Raw genomic sequence first — 27,427 nt, forward strand, 5'->3', positions numbered from 1 at the left:
TCTGCAGCATCGAGCTGTAAAGACAGGTGGGGACAGCGGGGGATCAAAATATAAATATGAAAATGAAATACATGCACATGTTCTAGTCTGTTGTGACGACGTTCAAGCTTAAAAAGTGACTTAACTTAAGGGATGAACTGTCTACACATAACAGACATCTTAGCAAAGAAATGTGTACATGAACAGTATCTGATAATCAAGGAAATTCATGAAGGATAGGAAACAAAACAGCAAACCTGACACATGGCATGAGAGCCCTTCAGTATATCTAGCTACTGTTTGCTGAAGCATCATCAGAAATGGTCTTAGTGGAAGAATCACTGTCAAGAAACCCTTTATAATGAAAGGAAACAGGAAGAAAAAGCTGAGGTATGCCATATTACACAGGAAATTGACTGAAACTCAGTGGCAACTTATGGAGTGATGAACCCAAGTTTGTAATGTTTTGTTTAAAATGTTGTCAGTATATGTAGATGAGGTCAGGAGAGAAGTACAACAATGAGTATCTATAGCCAAATGTTGAACAATGGTGGAGGCTCTGGCCGCATTACAGCCAGTGGTGTTGGGGATCTTGTCAAAAATTGATGGTATTACGAATGCAGAAAAGTACCATCTGATTATGATCAATCATTCAGTACCATATAAACAGTCTCTGATTGGCAATGTGTTAATTTTTCAACATGATAATCACATATACACTGTCAATGCACTAAAAGCATACCTGAATAGAAAAACGTGATTAAACAGACTTTTAAGCTCATTCGAATTGTTTTTGACTTATATACTGCATTTTCATGTATGTTTTCTAGGTTCAAACAGATGCTATTCATGTTTGTTTTTTCCCATTTGCCTAGTGAAATATAAAAAAAAAACAAGCTCAAGACTTACGCACAGTTCTGTACATGGAAAGAGAAAATACACATTTAAAATTTAAATTAAAAGCCAGTGCAATAAATTGAACATTATTTAAACTCTATAGGTAAATGAAAATAGTACAGAGACAATAGTATATCTGATGAAACAGATTGTTTATTGTACTGAAAAAACAAACAAACTTAAGTTTGTTATTGCAAAATATTGTAACAAAATATTGTTATTGTACAGTTTTAGTTAGTTTTTTTTACTAAAATGATGTCTTAATTATACATTTAATAGAAGCAATGCCTTTCAAAATGTTGAGATAACTTTGATTTTCTCAGACTCAGCTCTTTTCTTATTAGCATACAGGTAGATTTCTAGCTTTAAACACTTGTAACACACCTCACATTTGCCAACACCTTCATAAACTGTCCTACAGCACTGATATTGACTTACACATGTCACTCTTGTTACTATTAAGTCTAATAAATATTTGTTAATTCTTCTTAAGTTGACATTGTGATTCCATTCTTTGTTGTGGCAAGCTGATCGTAACACACCTCATGATGGCTGCTTCTTCATAGTAGCTCCTTTCATAGAAGTGCCTTTCCTTCAGTAGATGTTTGCCAAATTAGGATAAAGAACAACCGAGATTCCAAGTTCTTGTTATGAGCTTTGAAATCTTATAAAAAATGCAGAAGAAGCGATACAGCTTTGCTGCAGAATATTGTAGTTTTCTGTGGCCTTGCTGTTTGTTTTTCTAATATTGGTTAGGCCCGTATCCTGTGTTCAAATTATACGGTGTAACTAGTCCAGAAAAGAAAAAAACATTAAACTGCTCAAATTCAAAACTCCAACATACATACATGTTGTGATATGATAATGCTTTTATTGTTTAAAATAAAAATCAAACTCATTATTTATTTAGACTCTCATGTCATATAGTTTTTATATATGCCATATTTCCATCAGCATCTATATATAGACTTTGTTTTTCCTTCTTAAAGTGTGTGTTTGGTTAGCCAAAGTTAGAAGTGTTTTGAGTGAATACAGTTGTAGTTCGGGTTGTCCCTGTGGGAATTAATCCTGTCACCCGGGCTGTCTGTATCAGTGACACGCTTCATTTATTTCATGTGTGCATTGATATGTGTTTCTGCTATGTGTGCATGGATCATACAGAGGTGACTGCTTATCTGTGTGTGAGTACACAGATGACAGCTGACTGCTCAGAATAATAAATGAAGTGCTGAATGTATTTCTCTCCAGAGTTTCCCTAATGGGTGCACTGTAGGGAAATACAGTCCACACACACACCCACTCAGCGCCCCCACCAAATAATATACACGCATCCACACATATCTCTTATATTTAGCCCCTCTTTCCTCTCCTTTCTCGCACAAGAAATTCCTCTTCTCCCCAGCGAGAGAACCACTAGTCAGGCAGGCCTGTCTACTCATATCCCGGGCTATCGCTGGGCCCCTGCTTACTTAGCGCCACCCCACTCAAGGCTCTTTACTTCAAGCCACCATAGGGTTTGGTCTTGGGAGGCCCAGAAATTGGACTCTTTTACCCCCAAACAGAAGGCCTTTGATGGGGATGGGCCAAGGGAATGAAGCCCTGACCATAGTAAGAGACCCAGCTGTTCTCAGCTTTCACAGGGGGACTTCCAGAAAGCTCCAAGGACATGAGGAAGAAGTGGGAAATAAGTTCATGTGATAAATATCTAACCTTGTACCTCAATTTTAAGCTCATTTATACACCTTTTTGTAGCCGATACAGGAAGTTGGCAGAATGGTGTTTGGAATAGCACGAGGGCTGTAACATGTGGTTTCTAGACATATTTAAACTCACTCAGAGGTGTTATTTTTATTACTCAATGGCAAATCTTATTTACTTTCCTGATCCCAACTTCCAACTCCATTTTTAAAATATTATAAATGTCTCTGTTGACATCTACAGAGAACTTTGTTTCTTGTGTGTTTATGCGAGCTTAGTGTACGTGTGTGCATGCGTGCATGTGCGTCTCAGTTTTCCTCTAAAGTTGTTGGGACATGACAGTCCTGGCACATCCTCCTGATCTTGTTGGATGAACTCTCTTTGACTTTTTGTCGAGTATATCACTACTCAAATAGCAGACACACACCCAGACACACATATACACATTCACGCACAGAAACACAAGCCCTGCCTGAATGAAAACAGGTAATGATCAGGAAGTAGATCACTGCAGTGACAGAAAACCACATGATTAGGGAAATGAGACAATGTGTCTGTGTGGGAAATGTGTGCAAGACTGCTTTGTCAGTGTTTGTGTGTGTCTGTGTGTGTGTGTGTGTGTATGCACTTGTAGCTGCAGGTTTTTCACACATTTAGACATCTTACGTTGTAAGCAACTGAAAGTGACATTTGTTGCCATACCAGTTAGTCTATTTAATTAACTTGCATGAATCAAACTATTGTTACAGTGTGTCAGGTAAAGTAGAAGTTGGTTGTACTAATGTGACTGTGTAAAATGCACAATCATCCATACAGGCACTTACAGGTAATACATACAGTATCCACAGTCTATCATGGCTGCAATTAGATTCACATAGTAGGTTCCCTGTATAAGAAAGCCATCTTAAAGTGGTTATTAGACAATGAAAATGTGAGAATACTGATGGTTGATTCGGTGCTTCAGTAACCAACAGCCTTCGTCAAGTTCCAACTGTTTACTTTATAATATGTATTTACAAATCAATCAACTGGAATATTACAGAAAATTGTGTTCACTTGCTATGACTGCTATGACTTCACGCTAATCTTTTTAGTGTTTTTTGCTTTAAAGAGCTGAGAATGACTCTCAAGTATTACAGAGCTAGACACATAGACCTAACAAATCTTAACTGCGTCTTTGATACATCACAAGATTTAGATAAATATTTGGACCAAGACTGTATTAGACTTGCTAATCTTGCAAGGTGTGGCATGCAATCGGCTTGTCACATTGTTTTTTGTAGTATAAGTGTTTTCCTTATAACTATAAGTGCACAATTCAGCTAGTGAGGCTCTTACGCTCAGCTGTTCATGCATATAATCTCTACTGGCTTAAACCACTTCATCATGCTAAACCCACCTCTTTAACACATATTAGCATAGTTGTGATGGGTTTATTAACCTTAAAGGTTGATCAACATCAACACACACACATCTGCAGAAATGGAGATTAAAATACCCTGCAGTGTTAGGGAGTTGCTTATTATGAAAGTGCATTTTCTACATTCCAAACGTGTCACCTGAAACCCGGTGTTTACCATTTAGTGCTGTGTGAGCTGTCCACCCAGCAACTCACTGTGTGTAAGAGTGTGTGTTAACTGTCGATAGACCCATCTAATCTCACACTTAAGACTTTGAGTGAACTTGTCAAGACCTTGGTTGCATATGTGTGTATATTTCTATTTTGTGCGATTTAGACACAGTGTTACTCTGTCATGCTATCCAGGTGCTTCTGCTAAGCTCATGTTGACATAATCTGGGAACCCTTCGACTAGTCTTCTGACATAGCCTCTGGGGCCAAAGGACCATTCCCAGGGTTTTTGCTATATCCAGGAGATATCTGGGTCAAGTCTTCCTGTTCACCTCCAGGTTTTGCAAATTCAGATACATTTTTTAAAAGGCCTGCTCAAACACAACTGGCTAATAGAACTCAAACTACAAGTGAACCACAAATGGAACAAGAATCACTCAGAGCATGTAAACTTCTGCCAAAGCAGCTCATTCTCTGGGCAGTATTTACTCATAAGGGAGTATTAATGTACTTTGTATATATTCATTTTGGGGGTTTTTGGTCTTTTTAATCACGTTATTTATAGTGCAGTAAAAACAAGTGCAAAGTGCAGGCTTTGTTATTTGCCCTGCTGAAACCCATTTTAATATACTTGACATAATTTTGAATATAATAATTTTTTTGTATTTTATTCATTCATGTGTATTCATTCTCTTTCTTTTGACAATACATTTTTTGATAAATATATAATTTATTATGGGGTAGACTTGAGAGAAATGCAGACTGAAATTTTACATGATTTTTGGATGCAAACTGTAATATGCTGTCTAAAATCTCCATATAACAGTATAATTGGAGATAAAGTATCTGGTCAGGTATGGGACCACGCCTCCAAACACGCTCCTTCCGGTTCTCATCTATATATGTTCCCCCAGTTCTACAAGCTGTTCGTTCTCGTTTACGTGCCCCACCCTCCCTTCCCTTTTAATTCTTTAACTTCTATTTAGTACTTTGGGATCTGCCAGCCACCGCCAGTCCCCAAACCACATCTTATTCATGTCCAAGCCATTCACCTTTATCTACTGAAATGCTGTCAAACCTCAAATAAAGATGTGGGCCCAGCGAGTGAATTTCCAATACAAACAAAGTATAATTTTAAAGACAGTTTTACAGAAAAATAGCAAACTTTGACCCAATGGAAGTTTGACCTTATTTGACCTTGAAGACGAGGTCAGAGGTCCAAAGTAATGTGATAATTAGAATTCCCATATATCATTCCTTGAATGCTTAAATGTTGTCAGTACAAACAATGGCAGTAAGAAACATAGTTTAAATAGCTCTGTATAGCATTATTATCACTGTCTCTTTCAGATCAATCTATTGACCTTGAAGGAAAGGTCAGAGGTCAAATGTGACATTATATTTTAATATATCTTTAAATGGTCCTTTGACAACATACACCACACTGAATCATAGTTTCTAAGTTATAAGATATTTTAAATTCTAGATATTTTATAAAGTGGACAAATACTTAGAGACTGATTAATGGCCAATTAACATTGATCTGACTGGCTATGAAATGTAATCAAGTAACCAACAGCATTGTGTTGCAGAACATTTTCTTGATTCAGTTTTAACTAGAGCTACCTCTGTATGTTAACAGTTGTGTTTATGCTCATGTTTACATATGAATTCTCTTAAACCACAAAGGACGGATATCTTTGGAAGTGTGCTTCTGTTTATTGTGAAAGCAGAGCGGTGTGAGCCTAAAACTGAAGTGATGGTAAAAAAGATGCAGATGGGCAAACTGTATTTTGCAGACGTAAGGGAATCTAAGGTTTCAGAGTCAAATTCGCATGTTCGATGACACTGCATTTCTGGTCATGACCTTTGAACCTGGCCTTAAGGAAGTGAGCCGCACCTGTTTCAGTGCAGGGGGGGAGGGTTGAATCTCCTTACATTTCTGACCTAAAATGCACTCAAACTTCACTTGTTATCACAGAATTAAGCATACCACAAAATAAAACACGGTTTATTTTTATTTGTTTTCTTTAAACCAAGAACTTTACTTTAGCGATTCACTGGAGTTGAAATTCTTAAATGCAACCTTTAAAAAAAGTTCTACGTATAATATTTGTTCCTAACTTTCCCTGCAAAACAGCGACACCATTGAAATGTGTTTTTTAAATTTGCTGTATATATTTTTTCTATATTCCATAATATTTGGGAATTGTGCACTCTTGTCTCCAGCTACTGTTTAAACCAGTGTTTGTCTGGCATCTTGACTATAACATGCATCAGCAAATCAGGATACATTACCCAGCTTAGCAGCATGTTAACACTTCAGAAAAACCACAGTTTACTGCATCACTCCACAGATTATCTTGTTCCAGCTGGTGCACTGTACATGCTCGTTCTTTTCAGGAAGGCTGTTTTGTGTTGCCATTAACGATGTATTTTTCTAAGTGTATGCATCGTTTGATCATTCAAAATGTATTACACACGATACAGTGTATATACCATTTTATGAGGAAGTCTCACGCCCGTTTGTGTGTGTCTGCTTTCAGTTGTGAGGTGTGAAAAGGTCACGGTGTGAGCTAGAAGGTGATAGAGAGGTGAAACGCTGCGAAAGGGTGAGAAATTGAGGAACAGTGGAAGCTGACGTCCTTGTGCCCTGGAGCACTGTGCTTGTGTGGGTGTACGTTTGTAGGTGTACATGCCCAGGGCAGAGTATTAGTAACAGGATATGGCTGCAGTAGAAAGCTGGAAACTTGTACCTCCTTATCTAGAGGGCAAGTGAGTCTGTGTGTGTCGTTTTTCTCATACATACCTGATCACAATGATAACATCCACCCTGTGTTCCTGTGTGTATATGTGAGAAGTCTCAGCTCTCTGTAAATTCCCCTGATACAGCTCATGGCTCACAGGCAGGGCGAGACAGGAATTGAACTCTTATTTTGGCACATTTTTACCCCAAAACATAAAAAATTTATCTGTCTGTCTGTCTATCATAACACTACTGCATAAAATGACTGTCGTCCTTGCACTACTGCTAAAGAGTGATGTAATTCAACAAATATTTATTGGCTGTTTAGGTAATTGGAAAATGTTCAATATTTGTGGTGTTACAGGTATTTAGTTTTCCACTATGACTAACAGGAAGGATGTAATCTGAGAAGTTATTAATAGATTACAGGTTGACCTGCAATGTTGATGTCTGTAATAATGATGAATTATGCTGTTGTCATGAAACACAGAATAAGGGCAACATGCCAAAAAATGTCACGCAGATAGATTTGTAATTATTAAAATAGGTCTGAGCTGCTTTCCCAACAGGAAACGATTACTCTCTGCATCACCTTATACCAATGGAAAAAATAAAATTTGCAGTGTCATTTGACCATGCACTATGTGGCACTCACATGGAAGATAAATAAAGATCTCCCATTTGCTTTTGTCTATTGACAGCTCCAATAAAACAGACAATGACAAAAACAGAAAATGGCACTTTGTGCAGTTTTTAAGGTTTAAATCTCTTGGAAACTTGATTTAGGATTATTAGATGTTTCATAATGGACAAATGCCAGTCCTGATTTTGTGATTCATCACGACATCCAGAGAGAAGAATAACATTTTGTTATTATGATGATTTCTCAGTTTGTTGAGGATGTCAAGTTTTTCTACTGCTCACCTCTGTAAAACTGAAACAAGGCAACACCAGGGAGGAATATTTTTGGTGTAACTAGGTGGTGCTCAAAAGTGGGCAGTTGGTATCATTCAAACCACTTTTGTTGGCATTATCTGCTTACGTGCTCTTACTTGCTAGCTCCTCCTTTTTGATGACTTTGCTCACATCGTGATAAACAGCAAACATGACAACGTGACGTCTGCGTAGTATCGAATGTCTGCCAGTCACTGGAGGACAAGATGTTATGACTGTATAACTGTCTAATCTAACAGAGTGACCATTGTAAAGGACAAAAGCAGCATGCAGTCTGAGCCCAGCATTGATGGTTGCCGTAGGAATTGTGGCTAGTTTGGTATTTGAATACGGTATCTTTGTCAAACAATGACTTCAGAACCAAGGTTCATACCGAACACATTAGCTGCTTGACTTGAAAACTGTGTCTAAAATCAAAGATCATCCTTCTACACTTCTTCTTTACACTACACTTATCAAAACCTCCCCCCCTCCCACTATCCCATCTCCCTGCTCCCTTTGCCACCATCACTTCCCCCTTTTCTCCCCTGTGTTTTTTAGGGAGTTTTATGTTCTGCCTGTTTTTTTCTGTCTTCCTGAAAAGGTAAGACAATCCATCCTCTGTTTGTCTGAGAACAATGCTGGGGGATGTTCGGTTGGCATACTAGCGAAGGGAAAAAGACTTTGAAACAGTGAAAGACAAAGACAGAGAGAAATATGGGGGAAAATCTTGAAGCGCTGCATGGTGTTGTGTGTCATGTTTCTTGCCAAGCCATGTTGACTCATGGGTCGAAGCTTCCTCGCTGATTTCTCCCATCTAATTTTCCACCATTTTGTTTAAAATCTTCTTGATTTTTATTTCTTCTTGTAGTATCTTACAGTTCTCATTGTTTCTTTTTACTGTGCAATGCATATTGTAATTATTACTTATTTTGCAATCAGCCTTTATCCCAAATATGCTTTACGTCTTAACACCAAACATTTTCTTGCTATCTAATCATACCTAAAATGCATAAATGGAATGGATAATATACATTTATCCAAGCATCTCAGGGTCTTGTTCAACAGTGATGGTGGAAGAATGAGAGACAGAATAGAACGACATCTGCAATCATGCAGACGCTGTACTACTTCTATTGTGAGAGCTGTGTATTAAAGCAAAGCCATTGATTTACTGGTCGATCTACACTTGTACCCTCACCTATGGTCATGAGCTCTGGGCAATGACCAAAAAAATTAGATTATGGGCACAAATGGAAATGTGCTTCCTCCGAAGAGCGCCTAGGATCTCCCTTAGAAATAATGTAAGGAGGTTGATCAGTTTGGGAGAGACTCAGAGTAGAGTTTCTACTCCTCCAGATTGAAAGGAGACAGTTTAGGCGGTTCAGGCATCTGACTAGGATGCTGCCTGGATACCCGCTAGTTGAGGTGTTTCAGGCATATCCTTCTTGGTGAAGTACCTTGGACTCTTGGGCTGTTGTCTCTTGACTTGCTTAGGAACACTTCAGTATCCCCCTGGATAAGCTGGAGGAGGTTGCTGGGGAGAGGAAGATCAGGGCATCTCTGGTTAGACTGCCACTACCGTGACCGAGACACAAATAAGCTGCAGAAGATGAATGTGTGGATGTTATTTGCACATTGAAATAAAAAAATTCACTCTCTTTTTGAATCCTATCCTAATCCTTTTTGCTTGGTCTTCAGTCTTTGGGTAGGATTTAGCCCTGTACTCACTAAATGGTTTATGTATATCTTTACTAGTAGGTGACTAACTCTGTCTGTGGTAGACAGGTGGTGTACCACAAAGTGAAGAGATAAACCAAAGCAAGAAGCTGCAGTTAAAAACTGTTCAGTACATTCAGGGAGCCAAGTAACAAAGTAAAAGACCTGTGAAAAATAAATGTATGGTATTGTTCTGGAAGATCAATGTATTAAAACCTGTCAATGTAATATATTTTAAAAACATTCTTGTTGTGCTATATATTATATTATTATAGAATAGGCTACACAAACAGTATATGACTAGATAGCTCATTACATATTCAGCTCTGTTCAGCAGCCCTCATTTCATCTCAGTCACTGTTTGAGCTGTCAAATAAGCCCTTTTAATCCACCAGTCTCCAGCATATAGCATTTTACAGGGAGGCTAAACTAGATCATTTCATGTGGCAAAATGTAATATCATACGGAAAAGAAGGGCCCCAAGACAGAGAAGTGACTCAACTAGTACTAAAAAGGAGACAGAAAGTTTCTCCTTCTGTGGAAATCATCTGGTCTGAGCTTAAATTTTTCACTCAGTGAGCCAGCTTGAGTATCAATCTTATGTGAACAATGCTTTGTCTGAAGTTTGTCTATGTTACTGACAATTGTACTAATGCATTCTCCTACTGATAGTTAATAGTTTAAATGTGTGTTCTTTAAAGTCATTCATAGTCAGATATAGAAGATCTCCACTTTTTCTCCATTAAAGTGTAAAATAACTTACAGTTTTAAGATTGGAAACACAGTAGTTTTCCTCCTTTCCTCATTTTTTTCTTCTCTGTTTCCTTCTTTTTACTTCCTTTTTTTTGCATTTCTTTCTTCCATTCAAAACACTTTTCCTCCTCTCCTCAGATTAAAATGTCAGCCTGTCTTGATGGTCTATCGATCATCACAATTCGTCTTATTCCCCCTCTCCCGCTCCCTCCCCCCTCCCTCCCCTGCTTTGGGTGCTACTTGATATGGGTGTCAGGTCATCGACGGCTGTGTCAGACAGAGTCATGAGTCATGCTTCTATTCTGAAGGCTTGCCTTATAAACCGACTGCCATATTGGATTACTGAACAAACAAACTTTGGGCCAGCAGAAAATCCATTAGCTATATCGACAAACAGACGCACGCACAAATGCCTCCACACACACTTACACAGACAATGAAATGCAGATGGGGGACAAGCATGTCCTTAAATACCAGCATGCACAACGTGAGGAGCAGATACAGAGAAAGAAAACAGGGACACATATCAATCAGGCACACAATGCGTCTTTGTCTCTACATAGTAAACCAACAAGATAAGATCAAACATACAAACTCACCCTCCCTTGTTGGAAATGACAATGTCTGACATCTATGAAAGAAATCCACAGTATTTAAGACACAAGTATTTAAGAGTGAGCAAATATGAGAACAAAGAGTGTGGTTATGATGAAGGTTTGCCTTTTCCACACCGTGAAGAAATGACTAATTTCTGTGTTTTATTTTCTCTAGAGCTCAGACGCTCCTGCCTGGAAATAGTGAGCTTAAACATTAAAAGGAAATGACTGCTCAATATGAGAACTTTTACATAAATTCCACTCTTAATAGACACATTACTGTAAAGTTTCCTAAAGTCATGATGTTGTGCATCAGGGACACATGTTTTCTGAATATACTTGGTTACTTAACTGGTTATATATAGAATGCTAGAGTGTACTGTTTGACCTGACTTGTGCCTATACAATCGATATTTGTTCATTTTGTATTCAGGCAACTTAGAAGAAAAGAAGCCACATTCACTTACACTTTCGTCTTGGTCTTTTTTTAAAAATGTGGAGACTTCCTCTTAACCTACTAGATGTAGAGGTATCTGGATACAGAGCTAAAGCTCCTGACCTTCACTAAAACAAACAGACGACAGTTCAATTTTAATGCCTAGACTATTACCTGATGAGGTGGCTTGTATTGAAGCCTAGATGCTTGTCTTAAATGAGCACTAGGAAGTGTGAAATGTGCAAGTGTGCAACACCAGTGCATTCTCACCCTGAGATATCACAGATGCCACTTTGCCAGGTGCACAAAGAGTAAAAATGTATCTTTTGGCATTGGTGCCATGACACGCTGGCATGTTAGCACATTGGGGGGCTGGAGATGGTTTAGTTACACTTCAATGTTTTCCACGAACTAGTTTCATTTTTACACCCTTTTTTAGTTTTGCTTAATAAAAACTACTTGGCTAGGGTTTTTACAAGATCATGGTTTGAATTAAAACACACCCCTTTACAAGAATAAACCCTGCAACATGAAAAATGCTGAGGTGGGAGTGATGGACCCATATGCTTGGAGCTCTGGCAAACAATTTTATTTTGAGTAATACTTATCATTACTTTTAAAGCTGTGCATTTATTTAAAATACCACTAAGAGGACCTATCTTTCCTTGTCCTAAACACTTATTTAAATGGAGCTGGAGCTTATCTAAGTGGACTGACAAGAGATGGGGTCCACCCCAGACAGAAATACAAACAACTATTAATGCACATACCTGTCTCTCTTGCTGAGACAATGCTAACCACTGCATAACTGTGCTGCTATGATAAAAGGATGTGGAATGGAAAGAGCTGGTGTTTATATTGCACTTTTCTGTCCAGACCTCTCAAAAGGCTTTACATGTTTGTGTTTGGACTGTGAGAGGAAGCCAGAGTACCCAGAGAAAAGAACATGCATGCAGAGAGAATGTTCAAGCTCCACTTTAAAAGGTTTGAACCAACAGCCTTGTTGTTGCGAAATGGCTAGCGTTAACTGCTGCACCACTGTGCTGTGTCAAATGATATGAACTAAATTAAATTATCTATTCATGTTTATCTTTCCTGTACATGATGAATATTAAATGATAACCATCGTACGGCTTAAACTTTGTAATGATATCTTCATGAGCTGTAAAACCAGCCCATTATTATAATGAAGAGTAGTGGAAAGAAGTGTGGCTCAACTCCTGATTAAGTAAAATGAAAGAAACATTAGCATCTTTCACACATTGGACCCACCTGGCTAATGCCTAATGACACATCAATACAAACTTACACGTTCTCAGAAGTAATTTTTTCCAATAAGAAATGTTTACGTGACTGAATCTTTTCCATGTGACAGAGGAGCAGTTGCATCATTCCTCTTTGACAAATGTGCTGTCAACATGATGCACGATGGGAGCTTTCCACAGCCACCCAAATAAAACTGCAGTGTTCTCTCTGCCTGCCACCAGCAGTTGCAATCACTTCGAGTTAGCACCTCGTCACAAGCATTCTTTAGGACATATTAGCACAGGCTTCTCTCACCTATCTAGTTTCAAACCGCACACACACATGCATGCACACGTGTATGCGTGCACATGCATATACTGCAACCCAATATGATCCCTTTCCCACCCTAACGCAATTTTTACAGAAGGTCTCTCAACAACAAGTACATGGTGTAAAAATATCCGTTGTATCATTAAGGAAACGGAATCGGATTGGTTGAAAGCGAGAACATGTGACAGGTGTCAGCCAATTGACAGAATGGAGGACAATGAGGATTGAGTTACCTGCATCACTGCTACTGCTGTGTGAGCTGCATATGTGTGCATGTGGTATTTGTATCAGCAGCGAAAGTGTCAGTGTAAGAAGGTCAGGACTTTGGGTAAACACTTGTCCCTGCAGGATCAAGGGAACGTCTTGTTAAACGTGCGGTCAGTAGTGCATAGGTGTGAATACAGTCTGACACACACACACACACACACACACACACACACACATACAGTCACGATTCAAAAGCTTGAACAGAATTAAATTTCTCCTCTCTGCCTCCCTCCCCTCTTCTTCAGCCAGCTGCCTGTCCGCCTGGGGCAGAAATCAAGAATACCATTTTGCACAATTTATGTCAATCCAAATGGAGCAGAAAGGAAAATCAAAGACTTGAGTCGGCGATAAAGTGCATATTTGCCCAGTGCTGTAATACGGTCTGTTACACTGTTAAATGCCTGCTGACTGATGTAAAATCATGCAGGTTGTCCAGTTCAGCTTCAGTTTTTTTCCTGATAAATTTCTGATGGAACAAAAAGAGAATGACCACATGTCATCTATTGTCACCTTGATGTATTTAATAACCACATGTGTCGTTGACTCTTTTACAAAATCTTTATTGCACCATACACTTCTTCAAGTGCTCATTAGAGCACTTTTCTAATCAGCCAGTTACGTGGCAGTAACTCAGTGCATTTAAGGAGGTAGATGTGATCAAAACAACATGCTGAAGTTTAAACAAGCATCAGAATGGGGAAGAAAAGTGATTTAAATGACCGATTGTAGTTGCTTCAGAAAATTATGGTTTACTAGGATTTTTCCACACGATCATCTCTAGGATTTAAAGAGAATGGTCTGAAAAAGAGAAAATATCCAGTCAGCATCAGTTCTCTGATTGGTAATACCAAGGGATTTTTCAGAGGTCGCAGGAGAATGATAAGATTGCCTGAACAGTAAATAAGTAACCACCTACTATAAGCAACCTATGCACAACAACATCTCTGAACGCACAGCACATTGGACCTTCAAGCAGATGGGGTACAGCAGCCGACCACAAGCCCCCAACTGGTGCCACCGCTGTCAGAACAGAAGAATTTGGTGTAAACGTCATAAAAATGTGGATCCATCCTACGTTTTATTAAGGGTTCAGGCTGCTGGTAATGATTTAATCGTGCGGCGGATATCTTCCTGGCACATTTTAGGCCTCCTAGTATCAATATGATGTTGTTTAAACACTTCAGCCTACCTGAGCACTGTTGCTGTACATGTCTGTCCTTCTATCACCACAGTACCCATCACCTAGTGGCTACTTCCAGCATCTCTTTGGGATGTGGTGGAATGAGAGATTTGGATCCTATCATATTAATGTAGATCAAAATCCAGTTTCATGTGGTTGTCACGATGAATTATTATGCAACTTTTTTTACTCATTATTCAGCATTAAAACTGATTTTTTTATTTATAGACCTCAGCAGCTACATAACTTGCGTGACCTGGTTAACAGGACTGATGAATTATGAACGCTTCAAAGCAAAGGGATGAGGCATTTGGCTTGTAGAAAAACATCAGACATTATTTACAGGCATTCGGATTAACACTCAAGTGTTGACAGACTGTCTCCACTACACTTCCCTCTGTCAAACCAGTCCAGCCTGAACAAATCCAAGAGCCACATGTTGGTATGGGATCGTTTTTGTGGCAGGAATTGAGAAATGCTCTAAAGTGTCCAGTGCTGTGGTGCATGGAGGAATTTAATTCTAAGCTGAGATATGTAAAACTATAATGAGCACTGAATTGATATTTTCCTGACAATTTTGATTTAAAGTGCTACAGTTAATGTAACACTACACAATAGTGGAGCTGTGTTGGCCTGAGCAGATGCAGTAGTTGAGAAAAGAGAAAGAGAGCCATTATTTCATAATTTGTATATTTTTATACATATATTGTATGACTCGCTAGTCTTTAAAATAGCTGAAAAAGCTGTTCTGATAACTGTGACAAAATGGAGTTTTAAACAGGAGTTAAAAATTATGGCCAAGGGCAGAGAGAGTGAAAGGACAAGAGAGAGAGAGAGAAAGTAAAAACAGACACAATGGGTGGGAGGATTTAACATGAGGACCGGGGAGACAGACAGCTAGACTGAGAGACAGAGTGGGTGGATGATAGGCTTTCCCTTAGGAGACTAGCCATCCAGAACTCAGATGGAGCTCCTTAACTCAGCGTGACCAAATACAAACTCTCAGACGATCCCCGAAGACACGCACAAACACTGACCCCAGGGCTCCAAGTTCAGAGGTTCTTCTTATGGATTCCCCTCTGCGTCTTTTAAAATCTGCAGATGACAATTATGGCAAATTTGATTAACAGAGTGAGCACCATGGCTATCGGGCTTTTTTTCTTTTTTTTTTAAATGGTGGGCTAGTGTATCAAGTTTCACTAGCTGTCATTTATATTGCCAAGGGAAGGATGGGGGAGTTCCTTTACTGCCTTAAAGCAGACTTCAAACAAAGCCTAGAAGAGAAAAAGACACGAGCTAAAGACAGAAGGAAGAAAAGAAAGAAAAAAACAACAACCATACAAATGAATGACCAGACAGAGACAATTTAACAAGAGATGTGGGAACATTCTCCCAGTCATCTAGAGTTGGGTTTCATTTTGGCAGCTCAATGTGAATAGCCATTACCTTTCCAAGGCCATCAGATTGTACAATTGCTACTATGTCAGAAAGATAAAACCCCAATCCGCCCGCGCTTGCATATGGATACTGTCATGAAATCACTGCGACCATGAAGCAGCCAGACAAATAGTCTGGAAATCAGGCTCAAGTTTTTGAACAGGGGACAGAAAAAAGTGTAGCTCTGGGCTGCAGCGCTGAATGGAGAAACACTCCAGTGAATTTTTCATTCCAGGATGAAAGACACATGTACGAAAGTGCCTATACACTTGTATGAACCCACACATACACACCAGAAGAGTTAGTCGGAGACTTTTCCAGAAAGAGCTGCCCTGTTAGCCCCCTCTCTCTCTCCTGGTCGTTTTGATTGCGCCCACTTGATTTTACAAGAGCGCTGAGCAAATCCAACTGCTTTATTGAGACCAGTTCCCCACTTCTCTTTCTTTCTTTCTTATGGCTTACACATAGCATAAACAGTCCTCTTCATTAGATATCTTGTTCCCCTAATAGAAGTCAAATAAAGTATGACTTTACGTTACAGCCAGCTGGTTAACACCCAGACAAGGGCCCTTCTATGGGTCCTAAGAAAGAAAGCAAGCAAGCGAGTGAGGAAGACAGAATGAAGGCCTAGTTATTTTTCCAGTCACATCAGCATTTGAGAGTGTTATCAGCCTAAACAAATCTCCAAACCGCAGTCCTAATGCAGTCCAAGGGAATGTTGGATTTATTTTTCTTTCAGGGATACAAATGGTTTCGTAATAAAAAAATCAGTACAGGCTTTTGGGTTTAATGGCTACGTCTTGACAAGTGTAAATGGTCAGCAAGGGGGCATGAAGGATGGTGAGACAAGGAAAAAGAAAAAGTAGTAGTAGTAGCAGCAGTGAGAAACAAGGTTTGAGATGAAACATGCTGTTCTCACCTCTGAGACACATGCACGCAAAACAGTCTGCAAGTAATTCCACAGTCCAAGGTATTCCCTTCCTTGTTCGGTGAGACGTTTTCATTAATCTACACAGCTAATGCACTCAGCTGTGTGTGTGTGTGTGTGTGTGTGTGTGTGTGTGTGTGTGTGTGTGTGTGTTAAAAGCGAGCTGTTTCTTGAGTGTGTTGTGGTCTGGCAGAGGTGGTTGATGGAAATGTGCTGAGTAGGAGCCATGAGGAAGTGCAGCTGTTGAACAAAATCTCAACAGTGACTGCACAATTTCTTTCCTTCTTTCCTTCTTTCTTTGGTTTTTCCAGCTCTCTGTGGTAAATAAACAGTAAAATAAACAAATAAACAGTAATACTGAAAATGCTACAATTTAGCATTAAGAATGACAGTGTTTTAATAAGAGGTGTATTCCCTTTGATTTATATAGATGTGCCACAGTGGGGCAGTGTATGTACTTGACTTTCAGTCCCTGCAGCCAGAGGGACAGATGTGTAAAAGCGCAAAGTCTCCTGTGCTCTTTGAATATTTGAGTCGCATGCCATAATATATACAAATATGGGATTATGTAGATTATCTCACCAAATAATTCTTATGTTAAGATACCACACAAACTAGAAGAGAAAAACAATTAGTAGGCCGTCCTGTTGATGTGCCAAGTTGCACAAAAGATTCAAAGATTATCAGATTAGTGAATGTCATAAATTGTATATATCGAATGCCCATATTGTCAAACGTGTGATTTATTTTGTGACAAGAAAGCTTTTTTAGCTATCAGAGTCTGATGAAGCAGTTTATTAAAAACAGTGATTATTTTATGATATGCCTAACCTTACAACGTGGCAAACTTCTCTATATGTAAATGTACAAGTAACATAACTTTACCATGAGTTAGCTAATCAACACAAGTAATCAAAAATTATCAGTGTATACTAATGTATTTTTGGAAATGGCAGCAATGGCATATTCATAGATTTGTAGATTTGTGTAATTTTAGTGTGTGTCAGAAACCTGTATACCATGTGATAGCACTGTGATCCTGAACTACTTCCATCCATCCATCCCTCCATTTTCTGCAAAGGGGACACCAAGATCTTCTCTTCAGCATGTCTTAGGTCATTGTGCTGGGGTAGTGGCCCTACTCTGAACCCCTCCTAATATTCTTCCCCTATTGCTAAGGCCGTGTCCAGACACCCTTCAGAGGAAACTCATTTATGGTACTTGGATCTGAAGTTTTATTCCTTTGGTCACTAGTCAGAGGCCACAGGTGAGGTTAAAAACTTAGATCGACAACTTTGGTTTCAGCATCAGAATATGCCATGTAAATCTGTTTGTCAGTCTTCCACTCCATTCTCTCCTGACTTGTGAACAAGACCCTTAGATGTTTAAACTCCTCCACTTGGGTTGGGAACTCATCCCTGAGCCAGAGTGGGGACTCTACCCTTCTCTGGCTGAGAACCACTCTCAGCTTCAAACCACCCTGTTGCGAACAGGCGGTCACCAGATGATGATCGTTTGCAAAAAACAATGAGGTGAGGTCCGGATGCCACCACAGTGGAGAACTTCAGACAATTAGCTATCCACGGAAATTCTGTGTATAGAAAATTATGAATAGAATTGGTGAATCCCCCACCATGAATGAGTCTCTCTTATTGGCAGAAATGTGATCCAAGTACTCACAGTTGCACTGGCATGAAATAACTTGTAACAGCGGGCCAGATACCCCGAACTCCCGAATCACCCCCCAGGGATGGATTCGAATACCTACTTCAAGTCCAATCCACCCTTAAGTATCTTTGAGAGGATAAAGAGCTTGTCCAGTTTTCTGCAACCAAAATGAATACTGCATTGTTCTCCATGAAACTGAGGTTCGAGTAATGGACCGACTCTCCTTTCAAGCACTCGGATATACGCCTTCCTTGGGAGGCTGAAGAGCGTGATCCCAGCCTGTTCATTCTTTGAGAGAGAAAACAACTTTGTGATAGATTAATGCTGATCAAACAGGCTGGCTTGAATGCATATGTTCAAACCTTTTCATCTTGCAGTCAAGATACGTACAGACTAATTATCAAGGAGTTTTCCAGGAGTACGTTTCATCATTTTAATGGGACATTTAGGGCCACCCATACGCCAGAGGCATATGGAGGAATAATGGGAGACTGTGTGCACACTGCTACTTGTTCCATAAAAGAAGGGCAGGTTATCCCTCTCTGCCAGTGCTACGAGTACGTAGCTCTCAAGTTTTTGTGTACACATACATGTACACTTCAGCATGATTATGTTTACCATGTTGTGGTCATTTGGTCTCTGTCATGCAGAAACCTGGAAATCTGTATGCATGTATGTCTACACAAAATTAGATTTCAAGTTAAATCATATTTCGGGTGATTGTGTGTATGTGGGAGGTTTTTGAAGATGATAACGATTGTCCCTGCTGCTTTCATTCTAGTTCCCCCACTTCTCTCTGGAAGTAATTTCTCTCTCTCTAGCCAGAATGGTTTACTGACTGCTGAGACATTCACAAGCTAAAGCTGCCTTATAAACACCCCCGGGTCACAACCATTTTAAAATTAATCTTGTAAACACAACTCTAAGAAGTGGACAGTGGAGGCTTACATTTTACTTGTTCAGAAATTTCATTTTATTTGTTAAGCAATAGCTGGTTTTAAAATATGGACATGTTTCCCAGAAAAATCAATTGACTGTGGCTAATTTAATTCAGTGCTGCACCTCAATTATTTCTCATTAGAGAGATTTGTAAATATGGAGGGAAACACACAGACACATCCACCATCCACACATATTTGTAGATAGACAAACAAATTCATGTCGGCTGCAGCAAATTGAGCATCGCCTGTGATTTTGGAGGAACACAAATACACAGAGGTCTAAATGGCTAATGTCAATGTCAGCATGAAGTGTAAAGAAAAATCTGTCAGTAACATGCACACACACACAAACATACATGGAAACACACACACACACACACACACATAGGAAAAATAGACTCCTTGCTGCCTTGCTGTCATTTCTTCTAAGGTCCAGCCAAAAGCCACAGAGCAAAGACTGAGCCTGACATTTCCAGTATGGAGAAAGAACAAAATAAACATAATAAATAGTGGTATTGACATCATGTGTCTGCTCTGGAGCACCAAAGTATATTAAAAAAAGCCTATGGATTTATTCAGGAAGAGCTGAGAGAAAAAGAAAGGCAAATGGTTTATTTTTATGGTTGTATTTTTAACTGGATTTATAACCAACATTCGCAAACCAGAATTAATGGGTGTTTAATTCATGTGTTTCAGGTTTGTGCTTTTTGTTCACACAAAGTGGACTCACTGACTTTTATGGATATTGTAGGTGCGTCAGACACTGCACAATTTTGGTAACGTAACATTGTTACCAAGAGTTTAATGAAAGTCAGTGACAGTTCAATGTAAGGGCCGTTTAACTAAAGGGAGGGAGAAGAGAGACTTTGTTGCACTTTATGGCAATCAAGAAGAAGGCAGAGAAGTCACACTCAAACTTTAGTTTGATGGAAAGGTTTGCAGTGTTCTGTGATTTGTATGAATGTACACTATGAGCCAAAGTCTACTACGACATTGGTTTGCTTTTTGAGCCAGCCTCAAGTGGTCACAGGTGGAACTGCAGTCTTGCTGCCAATGCACCACAAAACTTAGAGGTGCATTTTCTGCAAAATTCAAATCTTCCTGAAAGAGATGTGAAAGTGTGAAATCTTGAAGTGGGAGGGTTTGTATTCAGGCAGCCACTAGTGCTCTGCGATATTGCAAATTTTGGTGTCGATCCAATAACAAGTTAATACAGTACCAGTATTGCTGATTTTTATGAGTATTATCTGTATTACAAATACAGGTGCTGATACTTAAATACAAAAAGGTTTTCATAGTACATGTTTGATGTATATATTTTTTATTTCCAAAAAAAAAAAACACAGTTCAGTGGCTACATGCTAAACTTAGAGGATAGAAGCAAAGTATTAATCTTATCGCCCTAGTATTGATCTGAAACCAATGCCAGAATTGGTATTGACACTATTCATATTTGGATCATTTTCATTTTGTCCACCTCTAGCAACTACTGCACGTGCATAACCCAACACATACACAACAAAATTCAACTGACGATGCAGGAAAGTACCCCAAAGTGCCACTGTGTGTGTGTGTGTGTGTGTGTGTGTGTGTGTGTGTGTGTGTGTGTGTGTGTGTGTGAAAGCGGCTTTAAAACTTCTTTTATTTTCTCTGCCTCAAACATCTAATTGATGTCTCTTTTAGATCTTTATAGAAACTGTCTTCACACGTTTACAGACACCCTTTAAAAATCAAAGTGTGTGTGTTTCTGTCTGTGTGCGTCTAGATGTGTTACAGGTTGAATATGTGTGTTACAGGCACAACTTCTCACATTGCGTTTTGGTGTGTTTGCATGTCAGCATGTCTGATAGACAAAACAAGAGAAACAAAAGGAGAGGGGAGGGAGTCGAAAAAGAGGAAAAAAACAGGAAGGTGATGAAAGAGTCATAACAGCCAACTACAGCACTGAATGTTTATTTTGCCTAATTATGCATATGATGTAACATGATATTCCGTGCTGTGGGAATGCCACAAAACTAATTATGGTGTAACTGCAATCCTAATTAGCCCGTAAACACACACTCTCAAACATAGCCAGACACTTTTGTACACGTGTGTACACACGTGCAGTATAAACTGTGTCTGTTACAAACTGCTAAAAAGCGATTAGTATCATTCCTACTATTACACGCATACACTGAGCTGCCTCATTTCCAGTTTACAGGTTAAACACCGGCTCTGGCATTTGCTGTGGCCCTTAATGTTAGACTGTAAAGCTAACGGCTGCTGTGTAGGTAGGTTAAGAAGGCTGGGAGCTCCTATAAGCCACATTATGTGGACATGTGATACGTAAATGTCTAGACGAACTTGTGCTGATGTGTTTTGTTTTGGGGGTTTTTTTTGGAATTTTGAAAAATGTAGAAGTAAAAAAAAAAATGTACATCCATTTTTTAATTTCCTTGTTGTCTTAAGTTGACCTGGCTATTGTTTAATTTAAGTTATACTGTATATCAACCCTCAGTGCAGCTAAATAGTTTATGTAACTGTCTTCCAGCTCGTATTTCCCCATGTAATTATTTTTTTCTCATCACGTAAAGTATAGGGAAAAAATGTATACCTAGAGTTCCTAAATTTTATTTGAAAATTTTCAAACTAGAAAGCAACCAGACATCTGAGCTGTGTCAGATAAATTCAGTCATGTTTTTAAATTTATTTATTCTTTTTATTTTCCCTCACCACAGTGTGAGACATGAGCCACTTGAGAGTTTCAGTCCCTGGTATGTCACAGTATCCTCACCGCTCCTGTTCCAGACATGGGTCCAGTGTAAACCAGGCATGACAGACACTCTATACTCTAGTGCAGGATTGCTTACTTGGCCAGAGCTACACTGTAATGTTCAAATCACTGGTGAACCACAAGTAGAGTGGTGCATGCCTTGATTTCCAATGACAACACCATTAAAAGCATTTCTGTTGTTACGTTTTTGTGAATGTTTAACACACTTTTACCTGTGCTGTCTGCAGAAGTTTTTAGTTAAGGTGCAATAAATGCAGAGGCAGTACACAGTGGTGTATGTTTGACAGCATAGTCATCTTTAGATATTTTAATTTAAACACATGAAATATCTTAGAAACTCTAACAGGTTGTCCTGAACGTTTCATCGGCTGTTGAATTCTATGATTCTCTATTTGCATTTGCGCAGCAATTTTAATTTGATGTAATTACCTCGTTGCAGATGCTTATTACAGCAAATTTCCTGTGTTATCTGTGCACATTTGTTTGTGCTTTTAAATCAAGATAGTCTTAAGTTTCATGGCATTATCCACTGTAAACTTTAATTAAATGTTTACAAGAGGCAGTGGATTCACTTAAGCTAAAAGCATTTTTTTTTACAAATCTAATTCATTTTAGTGGATTATCTTCATCAGTTGTTATCCTATCTTAAGACCCAACACATGTAAAGAAATATAGCACCATAAGGTTTGTAGAAAGCCAGATTGGGTTAGATTAGAGGCAAGTCATTCAGAAAGGGGCACAAGGTGTGTAATTCTATCCAAACCCCGGCTCTCAGCTTCAATTTAACGAAAAACGCTGCGAGCAAAAGACCCTTCGTGCATAACCCAAACTCTGTAAGAGAATAACTCAACCAAAACACCTTAAGCTTCTTTCAAACAAATTTGCCCGAATCAAAGTGGCACTTATGAATAATTACACCGAGTGTTTTTAAGTTGGAATAAGAAGGAAAACAACAATTAACAGTGAAAGTTTTCTCCTTTTTTTCACTCTCCAACCTTGTCCTTGTAAGCAGTTTTGTCAGTGTGTGTGCCCTGATAGTTTGGGGAAGTATCTATTTACTTAGTGATTAGGACAATTTGACTGTCGCGAGCTCGTAAATTCAAACCATTCACTCTGCTAGATTGGCCCAGACAACATCATCAAGTCACAATGTGAAATACAGACACACATACATGGATAAGTACACACACTCGCAGAGGCTTAACCCACTCTGCTCAAGAGGCATACAAGACTCTCATTTGGATTTCTGTCTGCCTGTCTTTTTTCTTCACGCTACCCTCAAACTTAAATAAACCTTCACATATAATTACAGCCAATTCTGTATATTTTCATGTCCATTTCCTTGAAACACTCAAAACGATTGGCCTCTAAGAGCAAAGCAAGTGGGTGCGTCTTGATGAGCGAACAGCACACACGTGCTTCTCAACTCAGGAAAAGGTGAAAGAGTGTCTTTTATTGATTCAGGGGTAAAAAGGTAAAAGCAACACAAATCGTTCTGTCCTTCAATCATGCAGGAGCTGTCGTGTATTTGGTCTGCGCAGAGTGCAGTTCATCTGATCTGGTGTTGCCATGCAGTGATGAAAACATTATCAGAGTCAATATTATGAGTGTGAAAAAGGTCCACTTACGCAGAATGTGGTATTGTGGTCACATCTTGATGTCTCTTTTGCACTTTGTGACAGAACTGTTAAAAGCGAGAGTGGAAATTCAAGTTAAACACTCAATCCGGAGGCGAGTTTGGCGCCACCTGTGACCTCCTTACCCAAAACACAAACACTTACAGATAAGCACATGCACACACATGCATATTTAACTTCGGTCGTGGGGTGTCTGTAGTTCAGGAGGTAGAGCTGGTTGTTTACTAATCAGAATGTTGGTGGTTTGAGCCCCACCTCTTGTTTAGGTGCCCACAAGCAAAATATTAAACCGCATATGGCTGCAACAGCAATACCTTAAGCAATTCATATTGCTTATGTTTACGTTTTTGCATACATTTCATCATAAGTAACAGATACTTTTTTCTGTTTGCTAATATTTGCAAATTCCTTTAATACTTCTTTTCTGAATTTGTTATTTGATTAATAGAGTCATCATAAAATAATAAAACTTCTATTTTGATAATAATGTTTTATCCCAGCAAAATCCGTTTGGAGACAGTGTTTATTTATTTCAACATATGATAGTAGTCATACACAGTGATGCTTTTCTTTCAGTAAATACAAGAAATGTTGCACACCGTTTTCAGTACAGTGGTGCAAAACAGCTATAGAGTCAACTAAAGGCTTGAAAACATAAATGTTCATAACTGCAAACCCATGCAGGGAAATTAACAGATTAGAGGTACTATTCACTTGCATGTGCAAGTTTTGCACGGACTTGTTAGCAGCTAGCTCTTCAGCTACGTTTGCACTTGTCCTGCAACTGACTATGTCACTGAGCTTTGATGCTTTTCTGGTGCAACCAACTTGCAGTAGACGACTCTCTGTATAGCTAATAGCTATAGCTAATGAAACTACGTGTCTGGGTTTGCAGACAAATATTACCTCGTTTTGTTTTATGCGGTCATGATTATATTGCTGTATATGGATTATGTGAATGTGGGTGCCTAAATACTCTAAACCTTATGCAAATATTTAGGTAAAGAACCATTTTAAACCGTGTTGATAAAGAATCATTTTTTGTTGTTTCCATATAAATTACTGTAGTAGTTTTTGGTGGGAGGAGTTTCAGGTTTTGTCCTGTAGAGGGCAATAGGAATGTCTTGGGTGATTTGACCTTTCAGAGAAGGCCAACCAGGAAGAGTTAAAGAAATCTAACTAACTAACTAACTTACATGACATATTGTGACTGCTACTGAAGTACTGTTATGCTGGTTATGTCTGATAAGCATTGTAACCATTGTCAATTGAACTGACTAGGTGTTTGTGTAGCAAGTGTCTAACTACATTTCATCATAGCTTGCACATGTTTTGTGTATGTGTGGATCGATGTGGCAGAAAGTGATCTGGACAGTGTCCCAATGGTCAGAGAGGGATGTAAGTAATTACCAATTCTCCAAACACTACTTTGCTCTATTTAAACACATTACATGCCTCTCATGGTCACTGCAGACTGCTCTATTTTCACTACAACCTGTGAACAACTAACGCACACGAAAGGTGTAAAAGTTGAAATGTAGGTCTGGTTTATATATATATATATATATATATATATATATATATATATATATATATATATATATATATATATATATACACACACACACACACACACACACACACACACACACACACATATATATATATATATATATATATATATATATATATATATATATATATATATATATATATATGTATGTGTGTGTGTGTGTGTGTGTGTAGAGAGAGAGAGAGAGAGAGAGAGAACTGAGATGTTTCAGATAACTACTGTGTAATAAAGTAGAGTGTCCAAATAAGGAGGATAAGTGTCCTCTCCCCGTCCAGAGGGGAGTGATTCAATACTTTAACTGAGTGATTTCCTATATGGGTCCTTATTACAATAGATTTGAAGGAGCCTGCTGCTGAAAACCCTCTGCTGAGCAGTATGTCATGACGAGGAATGCAAGGTGTTGTCTATTTTGGTCAACAGTGTGGCCAACACCCTTTACTCATTAAATAACTCTAAAGGCTCCAGGATAGTCCTCACACAACCTTCTTTCCGCTTTTCTGTCTTTCTGGTCTAATTTTCATATAGCTGAACCATATTAGAAATATTGATGTCTTGCTCACTTGCATTTGATATCATTATGATACCATACACATCATTCTGTTTGTTTTATGTTATAGTTTAAATTATCTAGCACTACAATGAGCTAGGAGAATTTGAGCTTTACACTAGAGTGTATCTTTTAAGTGTTGTGATTAATGAATATTAATTATTTCACTACTTGATCTTATTTAGGAATGATTATTTTTCGCTAAATACAGTTCTGTAAAGATACATGCTCCCTTCAAAGATCCACGTGGTACAAAATGGCAGAACTATGAGTGTTTGTATCACCACCAAACAGTAAAAACGATCTCCTTTGTTAAGCACATCTGAAATGTAATTTCACTTTTATAGCTTAGTTCATTCTTTAAAAAAAATAGCTTCTAAATTTTTTTATATTGTACAATATGAGATTAATGACTGTCATATGTCATACTTTTTTAAAGGGTTAGCAATTACTAAGCAGAAATCAACTGGAAATTTTAAAGTAGATTAATTTCAATATCTAGAATACAATAACTGAATGTTTATGAATTTTTATAACTAGGTTTACTGATTCTGAACAGGGAATGATCTTACTACATTTGACAATTTGTGATTTATGTCATACTGAAAGCACTAAAACCTCTAGAATTAAAAAATGTTTCCATTTGATTTATATAAATTAATGTCAAAAAGAAATTTCAGTGTCATATATACTAAAATATGTGAAACAATAAAACATGCACCTAAACACCTTATTTAAAATCACAAAATACATAAAAATTTACATAATAAACAGTTTTAAAGGACAGATTAATGTAATGTAAATACTGTAAGAAAACAGATAATTCATGAGACTTGACCTAAAAATAAATTATCTAAAATTTGGTAAATTTACATTTAGATTAAAATCATATTACACACAGTAGTCCCAAAAATAAACAATTATTTTGGAATTAAACAACAACAAATCAAACTTTCTGACCTTCATACTATTGCAGCTCTAAGCCTGCTGGTTCTTCCTGAAGACATACTTGGTATATCTTTATAACAAATTGCTGTTTACGCCCTATCTAGCATGTAGCCGAAGCTCCGATCAGGAATGCGGCAGATAGAATTCTTCCAAGGTTCACCAATCTTCAGAGAGCGAAGGATCAAATCTTAGACTCTGAGATGTACATGTCAGGAACTGTCATCCGTGGGGTAGACATGTGGCAGCACAGCGTGGAAGCCTTGAGTCATCTGCAGCCTTCTATCTTCAGAGATGAGAACAAATGGATAAATGTGTATAATACGTTGCAGAAAAATGAGATGAAATCAGCACCGGCTTAAGAATGCTTAACTGGCTGGAGGAATTAATCCATGACCACTTCACGAAAAAAGATTTAAGATAAAAAAAAATTTACAGCCGAGAGCAGGTGAGTCACCCGAGTAAGATTATTATCATGAAATCAGTCTTTATCTTATTTCTTCTTTTGTTTCTGTTCTTCTTTTGTGCTGTTTTAACATGATAATGTTTTACTCTGTTCTCTTCTTTACAACTTTTGCTTTTTTCATGCAGTGACTTGAGCTGAAACTGCAGATATGGCTCACTCC

The sequence above is a fragment of the Neolamprologus brichardi genome, chromosome 13, assembly GCF_056152115.1.
Source record: "Neolamprologus brichardi isolate AB-2024 chromosome 13, ASM5615211v1, whole genome shotgun sequence".
NCBI classification, from domain to species: Eukaryota; Metazoa; Chordata; class Actinopteri; order Cichliformes; family Cichlidae; genus Neolamprologus; species Neolamprologus brichardi.